This window comes from Elaeis guineensis, chromosome 12 (genome assembly GCF_000442705.2).
Source record: "Elaeis guineensis isolate ETL-2024a chromosome 12, EG11, whole genome shotgun sequence".
NCBI classification, from domain to species: Eukaryota; Viridiplantae; Streptophyta; class Magnoliopsida; order Arecales; family Arecaceae; genus Elaeis; species Elaeis guineensis.
Genome location: NC_026004.2, coordinates 10,072,928 through 10,080,739, shown reverse-complemented (window position 1 = coordinate 10,080,739; position 7,812 = coordinate 10,072,928). Strand labels below are relative to the sequence as shown.

At 36.2% G+C, this 7,812-nt stretch overlaps 1 long non-coding RNA gene across 2 annotated transcripts; it reads left to right on the top strand.

The window, feature by feature from the left end:
* The first annotated feature begins 396 nt into the window (after window positions 1–396).
* LOC109506445 (uncharacterized) lies at window positions 397–6,534 on the top strand. Of its 2 annotated transcripts, none has more exons than XR_012136000.1 (2): window positions 397–677; window positions 5,436–6,534. It is a non-coding gene; the product is annotated as an uncharacterized lncRNA (long non-coding RNA). The 2 variants fall into 2 exon arrangements; XR_012135999.1 differs by having other exon boundaries at window positions 2,665–6,534.
* Window positions 6,535–7,812: the final 1,278 nt, after the last annotated feature.

Here is a 7,812-nt window from a genome sequence, read left to right as displayed (position 1 = left end):
AAATTTGGCCTCTTTTAAAGTCCTTCGATTACATGCACATAGTGAGAAAACTACCTGCAACCTCACTCATTAAAAGAATTACCTCTCAAAAAAAAGATAAAAAAATAAAAAAGTAAAAATTTAACAGGAAGTAGAAGCTAACAATGTAAAGTTTCCTTTGAGCTTCTGAGTTCTGATGTAATTAATGTAATTCAAACATGGATAAAAACAATGGATATGAATTCACTAGTTACCGCCATGGATTCCATGTTGCTGCAGCTTTTTGCCTTCTATAAAATAGTGACAGTTTTACTAAGTTAAATCCATTTCAAAAACCTTATTCTTATTGCAGTCTACAGTATAATAAGATATTAAGGTTTATAGCTTACGTTGTTTTGATGAAAATACTTGCACAGTTCAAAATTTATGTAGAATAGAAGACGGAAAATAATGATATTATCTGTAGGGGATTTGATGATAATTTTCTGATCCATGCTGTTTGGCCAGGAAACTAATGATTGATGGACTTGTACAAGAAATTAAACTTTTACTTGGGGGATCGATTAGTTATTTGCTCGTGCGGACTCTCTGCATCTCCCTATCTCCCTCCGTTGGGCTCCTTCTCAAATCGGATCCGTAGCGATCTCCGCTTCTCGAATCGAATCCATTGCTCTAGCTTGGGCTATCCTCGAGACAAGGTAACCAAGCCGAACCCTAACTTTCTTCGATTCCACTCTGCGCCCTCTTTCTTCTTCGTTTCATAAACCCTAGCCGATCCGAACCCTAACTCTCCTCGATTCTTTCATGATCTAGGCTTCTGCATAAAGAGTCGAGGAGGAGGGGAGAGAGAGAGAGAGGGGCATTCTAAATCGCCGCATTGGATCATGGTTTTGTAAATATTAGAACGATTCCTGTGTCTACTTTCTTTTTCTCGGATCCATTTATCTTTATTTATACATGAGTAGGTGATCTTTTCCTTGGAGTGGAAAGGTTGGATTCTTCTTTGGCATGGTTTAGTAGTTATTATGGTGGAATTTAAGATTGGGTGATGTGAAAAGAACCAAATTTGATTAAGGAAAAATGAAGCCTTGGGAACAAATACCATTCTAGATGGCACCGTGGAGCATAGATATGTTCGTATCGGACTCTAGGAAAAATGCGCTTGGTTTAAAATTTGAGAAGATCTTTAGAAGTGCAGCATGGGAGTTTCTATTCGAATTTCTTAATCCTCGGGTGTATATCGGTGTGACTGGAAGTTGATTGGTTTGATTTAACTATGAATGTCCTTCACAAGGTTCTTTCACCTTTGAATTATTCCACAGTCTCTATGGGAGCAGAAGGGTCCGTTGTAACCTGTAAGGAGATTCTCTACTCCTTTTTGTGGGTTAATGAGGTCTGAAATTAACGCTCGCTTCCTTGCTCGATGGGAAAAGGGGGAAGCGAACAAGTTGGACAATACTAATTACACAATGTCATTACAAGGATTAGAATCTCACAGTGAAAGAAAAACAAGGGGGGAGGTCTTCGTGGGCTGCTGTGCGCCGAGAAGAACACTAAGCTGCCCTAACAATCAAACAGTCTAATACAATCTCTGCCGGAATGTTTCTTGAAAAAAGACATTGATTGCTCAATTGTGCAAGATGGGTTGGACCTGGTCCTGGAACAGAATGGCTAGCTTAACAACTTGACTGACCCAAACTTGAACTGCCTGACTATCAAAGTCAATGACTAATCGAGAACCATTCTCTCCATTGGGCAACTGAAGGGAAGGGTCTGCGTATAGAAATGTGAAGGGATCTTAATGATGAAATCTTGTGATATGCTTTTTAAAAGTGATGGGATTTGCTGTTAGATCGTGACTGCCATATCAGAGATTGTTGTCCCTCCTTATTCATAGGCTACTTATCTTCTTAATATGGGATGGTAGGCATGGGGCAAATGTGCGTTTTCTGATGGCATTACAAAGGCTATCAATAATTTGTTTCTTAATGACAATTTTTAGATCTTGTTGTTTCATTTGAACATGACTTTTTGTTAAAAGGATGGTCAGGGTATTTTGTAGCCTGTTAAGTTGATTGGTGATCAAGCTTTCAGACATCATACTGGGCACATTGTACTTATACATACTATTGGGCCCGGATTATGCAGAAATTGCCCAATTTATCTGTTTTGTACTTAAATAAGCATGTTTATTGGCATATATCCTTGAGTTAGCATGAAGAGTAACATTTTCTGCTGGGGCTGTTTGTTAGGGAAGCCCTTCTTTGCTTTTCAGCTTTGCTAAATTTTGGATACTCTTCATTTTGTATTCTATATGCCCCTGGATGTTTTTATTCTTTTTGCTCATTAGGTTGATTTGGAGGTCAATCACAATCTCGGTGACCTTGACCATTCCAACCCTTTTGGGCCTTTTTTCTGTCTCTGTTTATTGCATGTGTTTTTTTTGCTGTCTATGCAATCACAAAATGCTTGTATGATAACTATATTGTAGTTCATATAATATAGTGCATGCACATATGCATGCATCACAATATCATAAGTATTTAATTCTCAACGGTATTTGTATATTGCATGATACTCTACATTTGCATTTTGACACCATCTTGAGTGCTTTGCTATTGTCAAGTAAAGTTTAGACTTGGGAAAAAGATGGATCAAATGATATGTTTTTTTTCTTGTTTCTAGGAAAAGTGTAGAAGGATGCTTATATGGATCAAAATTGTTGGTGACTAAGTTGGCATGTGAGCTTTAATGCAACAGAGTTCAGAACGTTTAACTGCTTGAGATGTGAGATGAAGCATTACATATTTGGTGGACAAATTGAGAGAAAATTATTAAAGAGGGTTTGATCGTGTTGGCAATAGTTGGTCCCAGTGAGAGGGAAGTCTGAAATACAAATTAAAGAGTCATAGGACAGGTTAGAGGAAAAATTTCCGAATTACATGTTCAAGGGTCATAAAACTGAGGAAAGAGCTTGTTCAGATGTTTTATGTCTACATGCATCAGGTCAAGTTAAAAAAGGTTGTTTTATATTGCACGCTAGAGTTTTACCTGTCTCCTTAATATCATATTTGTGTCAACCCAGGCCCAGCCTGCTTGATTGTTTCTCTTGATTGCGTATGAACCATGATTGATGATTTTGTTCATGGTCTGTCATGGCCCCAATTGCACCTTTATGTAGCACAAGCCTGAAAGCTCCTATGACAAGCCAATCCATATAGAATTTTTATTTGCTAAACTTTAATATGCAGAAAGTAGAATTTAGCACTTCATGATGAAGGGGTACCTATGGTCAAGATCTTGAACCAATAGACCTCTATCATTGATGTTATTGTCATCTACTAGGTTCCTTTTTGTTTAATCAGCTCTAAGTTACAAAAAAATCTGTTACGGAAAATGGCGATCTTTGTTTGTTTTTTTAGATGTCAAAACATTTTGGTGTAAAATTACCAGGGAAGATTGCTGCACAGTCAACAAAATTTTAAAATGCCAACTTGAGGAAACTTTCAAGAATTTGATACGAAGTGGATATAACTCAAGTAAGGTGGCAGGGATTTGCCTTAAGTGCTACCAGAATCCCTTCTATATCATGCAAAATATAATCTTACTTCTGTAGAAATGTGATTCAGTTTAGGTGCATGTTATGCAGTAACTTGTAGAGCTATGAGTTATTTCTGCTGTAAACAAGGTATAACTTAAGCTGTGGCGCTAAGACCTTGATTATGCCTGTTAATGAAGGATGAAAATTTAGAAAGGAAGAAAAAGAATATCACAAGAGACAGATATATGTACAACTTTGCTACCAAGGTGAAATAAGTCTGTTCGCTCAAATATCAACATTGAGTTCCCACATAATGTATTAAGACATCATAACAAGTATAAAGCAAAGTTTCTGATCTTGTTTTCTTGAGGGGAAGAAAAAAAAACATCAGAATAACAACTTCTATACATGCTTTGACCCAAATTTACCTCTATTCTCTTAATAATGACCTCTTTCTCTTCTTTTTTCTTTATTTATTTATTTTTTTAATTACAGAATGTAAGACCCGGCATTAAGCACTCTAAAACAAACATTCACTCCAAGCACTCTAAAACAAACACGCACTTGTATCCATGTTTGCTAAGTGAATCAAATTAAAGGAAAAAGGCATTTGTCCAGAACAAACATGGCCAATACCAGCAAGTCCTTTCTTTAAGAGCCAATACGTGGGTTGATTGTCCTCTCGGAAAATATGAGAAATATTAAACTGTAGCACATTCCTGCAATAGGTTGATAGCATCAAGGACTGGTTAAGAAATTGCAGCGGGCCTCCATTCCCCACTTTTTGCAACCATCCAATGAGGTTGAAGATGATCTGTTGCTGCTTTAATATCTTCCTGTGCTGCTGGGAGTTTGGCATCTAGAATAGATTAATTTGACAAATGAACCCAGCCTCTCAAAATAGAACAACTTATGTGGAACTTAATGGCTTCAAAGTAGAACCAAAAAAAAAAAAAAAGAAAAAAAGAAAGAAAGAAAAAGTGAAACTTGCATAAGTATGCAACTTATGTAGGACTTAATGGCTTCAAAGTAGAACCAAAAAAAAAAAAAAAATGAAAGAAAGAAAAAAAAATGAAACTTGCATAAGCATCTAGAGACTAATTTCAACTTAGTTGATAAGTAATCCTTTTCATACATCTTCTTGAATTAAACTGTACTACTATTGTTAGTTGTGTCTTTTAATCATCTCCCCCTGCTTTTGTTGTTCTCTATTAGTTTGTTTAGGTTCTGTTGGACAAACTAGATTAGTTTTAGTGATGTATCTACTTCATGGTACAAGAAATATTATGAAATAAGTAAAGAGAATGTATATGTGGGAGAAAAATAATTATTGCCACTCAATGACATTTTGTGTTAACTTCACAAATGCCTAAGCTTACTATCCTTTTCTATACTCTCTAGTTTCGCATGATTATAATGGACATGAATTTTGATGAATTTGAAGTATCAGAGTCTTTCTATAGAGAACACAAAATCCTAGTTTTAACTGTTTGTAATGCATAAAATGTTCTTCATACGTGTTTTTACATGGTGGGATGCTTCTATCATGTATCATTCAGTATCATCTTTGCTTAGAAAGAAGATGGTTAACTGGGTTTGACATATTATAGTGGTTACACATGTTCCTGTCAGCAACTGCATTTACCTCCCTGTGGATTTTTGGCTCTCCATATACAGGAATCTGTCCAGTGTGTCCTCTCCCCGCATATTTGATATTAGCTGTTTGAAAGACCTCCTTTTCTGTCCAAATGTCATTATTCCTTCCTTAGTTTTGTGTCGGCATGTCAATTATTGTTAACAAAAACCTTATTATTTTCCATGTCGTCTGTGTATTGATTTGTTCTTCCCGGTACAATCTGCCACTTTGTGCCAGTAATCATTTTGTTTCAGCACTGAAGGCCATTTATGCTAGCAGGGTGTAGGTATTAAATTCCCACATGAATAAGAGCTCACTTTTCCTCCCCACACTCTCGGGTAAGAAGAGCCATTAATGAGATAGGGGAGGAGATTTCAGACAGCAGCTGTAGGGATTGACTTGATGAATTGAAATAATTTGCTTCGAGGTTGTGGCTGGAGCAGTTAAAGCTGTTGCAACGAGCTCACATGCGGATCTGAAATTCCCCTGAAGTAATTCTCATCTCTTTAGCTAGCAGTAGCAAAGCAGATATAAGATTTTCACCAACTTTTTCCTAAAAAAATGAAAGGAAAAAAAAAAAGGTTTTTCACGTTGGGTGGATAAAGTTATACCAACCTCAGGCGTTTTTCTCATCTTGAACACAAACTCAGCTAACAATACCTCAAGGGCATGTATCTCCTGTTATTCAGTCACCTCATGTTCAATCTAACAAGCATTCATAAACTTCTTTCAAATTCTTTATGTTCATGACATCAGTGCATGTATTGATTCATCATTAACTTTTTCCTGCTGGACGTGCTGTAGCATTGTTATCCCTTGCCGGAGCACCACATGGATCATTTTTTTGGTTTGGACGTCAGTTCTTCCCCATGATTTTAAATCATCAGTACCATGCTACATCTCCATGTTGACAAGTAGAAAGGTTAATAGATGGACAATATCTTCCCTGTCATCAAAAATTCTTCTTCGATCTGAGGACGGTTGATCAATTCCAAGGCCAAACACACTGATAAAGTTATATGGCAGTATTTATTATTGCATGTGCATGGAAAAAAGCCAGCTCACGGGTCACATTTTTACTTGCTGCTTGCTGCCACCACCGTAGGATAAGCGATCTCATGGTGCTATATATCAGCAGGAGAACAAAGAGGACAGCAGTGATGATGGTGTCTTAAATTTTTTTTTTTTCTTTCAGGTACCAGTCAGAAAAGAGAACATCTATGTTCAATGACATGGCAACAGCTGGCCATCGTAAATGTTAATCTTGACACTGTTGGTTTCTGGAGGCCCTGCTCTGGCTTTTTTGGAATGCAATGATGACTTTGTAACTTTCTACTTGGTTGATCTCAAATAATTGAGCTGAGCTAGGTTAGGTTCATTCTGAACTTTGTGGTGCCCCTACTCATTCATGGCTCCTTTTTAGAATACGCAGTACAAAAAATCTGGCCCATTAGAGTACTCCTCTGAAATCTACTGTTCGATTGATTGAAAATATTTATCATGGCCTTTATTTTTCCTGGAGCAAACACTTCCATTGAATTGCATGTTGAACTTTAAGTCAAGTCATTGAAATGCTGCTTTTGAAATTACAAACTTGATGGCACAGACATATTTTTATCAGACACAATCAATTTTAAAAGATGTTTGATTCGTAATTAAAATAAAAATAAAAATAAAAATAAAAATAATTTAAAATTAAAATTAAAATGATCAAATTTTTTGAAGTATTTAATTTGTAATCGAAATTAGAATCGAAATTAGAATTGAAATAAAAATTTGAATCCATAGAGGAGAATAAGGATTGAGTTTTATATAGATTGAGCTATTCTTATTCCATCCTAAAATTGAAATCGGAATGAGATTTTTTTCAATCAAACGGTTGGAATGAGAGTCATTAATTTCGATTCCGATTTTAGACCTTCATTTTCTCTATTTTTTTTTTTTTTTAAGAAAAAGATATAGTCAGCCTTCATTCAAAAGTTGTTGATGAAGAATGTGATTAGGTTTCATGATATTTGCTATCTTAAGAGTGGTTCAGCCAGTCATTCAAACTAGGCTGTAGGTGGTCCAGGAGTTTTTGTTTGAATAAGCCGTGGGCTTGGGACCCCATGATACCATTAGTTGGTGGAAGATTTGAAATGCAATATTTTCTCACATCCAATAGAAGGCTAGATGTGCAGCAGAGTGGATGGCTGGCTGCAGCTTGCCCAAGAAGCAAGAGCTTTGTGCCTTCAGTGGATGTTTCCAATTGCAAGTTATAGATAATTAAGTGTGCTATAAACTGCATATGATCCTGCCCGCCAGTAGATGTTCTATAGGTAAAATACTTGGCATGTCTTGTAAATCAATGAATCAGGCCATTTATAGAGATGTATACGTTCGAAGAGTCTTTATAAACAAAATTTAGAGCGACTCTTTACGTATTTAGTGGCAACTAAATGAACGCTTTTCAATAACATTATACATTGACCGGGGATGACGCAAAAACCTTAAATTTTGTACCATGTGGAACTTATCACCAATTTGAGGACCCACCAATACCAAACATTTGGGCACAAGGAGAAACTAATTTGTTCTCCCAAAATGATATATATATCATTTTTTTTGGCAGGTTTTATAACAATATTGTGAAACTCGAATTATTTTTTAGGGGAGG